Source organism: Sinocyclocheilus grahami, unplaced genomic scaffold (genome assembly GCF_001515645.1).
Source record: "Sinocyclocheilus grahami isolate Dianchi unplaced genomic scaffold, SAMN03320097.WGS_v1.1 scaffold132.1, whole genome shotgun sequence".
Classification (NCBI taxonomy): Eukaryota; Metazoa; Chordata; class Actinopteri; order Cypriniformes; family Cyprinidae; genus Sinocyclocheilus; species Sinocyclocheilus grahami.
Genome location: NW_015505311.1, coordinates 2,250,164 through 2,251,448, shown reverse-complemented (window position 1 = coordinate 2,251,448; position 1,285 = coordinate 2,250,164).

The window sequence follows — 1,285 nt, the reverse complement described above, 5'->3', positions numbered from 1 at the left end:
ACTAAATACTTTTTTGCCCCACTGTATTTCAATTAAATGTATTCAAATAGAAAACTGTTATTTCAAATAATGATATTTCACAATATTACTATTTATACTGTTTTTCTGGTCAAATAAATGCAGCCTGGTGAGCAAGAGACATAGTTTACATAGTAGACAAAGTTTTGAACATGTTGATGAATACCAAACTTTCACAATCACTCTAGTGTGACATACGCAATAGGGATTCACCATATGACTGTTGTTTTCTGTGTTTCCATAATGACTGGAAGACAGTGGAGTGCCTGAGATTATTACGATTGTCATGTGTTTTCAATGCTGGATCCTATAGGGATGGCTTTATGGCTCAACATCCTGCCTGCTGGTGATGACCTTCATAAGGATACAGGTAAACAATTACTGCTTACTGCAATGAATTAGGTAAGTTAGCAACATGCTCTTCCCAGCAGACAGCGGGGCAGGTATGTGCTAAAGGATGAGTCTAATCAATTCATTATGGTGGTTGCCAAAAAGCAGTGCCAAATGGGATGGTGGCTGCCAAAGATGATTGTTTTGTGCTGAAAGAGGAGTTGACTCAATTTTTAATTTTACAAATGCAATGGGTAATTTTGTTTTATGTATTGTATCTAGGGATTGGATTTTACATACAGCCATCATAGCTCAGTTCTGAAATAGCTCAAAGGTAAATAATTGAACATTCAGAAAAGTGGCTTTCCATTATATTATTTTATTGTTCAATATATTGTTTTCCAAATCATTGAACATATAGGCTATTAGCATAATACATTGCATAAAGTGCTCACAGTTTACACTTAAGCAACATTAAACTTGACTTACATCCTGATCCTGCACTGTTTATGATTTATAAATTATATATACACTACGTTCAAAAGTTTGGTGGCTGGTAAGACTTTTTGATGTTTTTCATCTCGTATGCTCACCAAGACTGATCAAAATAAAAAGTATTGTGAGATATTTACTGCAATTTAAAATAACTGGTTTCTATTTGAATATATTGTAAAAATGTCATTTATTTCTGTGATGGAAAGCTGAATTTTCAGCACCGGTGTGTGAAGAAGGTGCTTTGCAGAACACTTCCTGGACGTGGTAAATGTCCTTGATGTTGAAAACAAATGATGGCTCAACTCATAAATGCAATATGGTGCACGATCAATGTTTATTCACAAGGAGTTGAACAAATCCAAGTGCTCGTATGCACAGTGAATACTATATACAAAAAAAATGTAGCAAAAGAAATAGATACACTATTAACACGTATCCACTT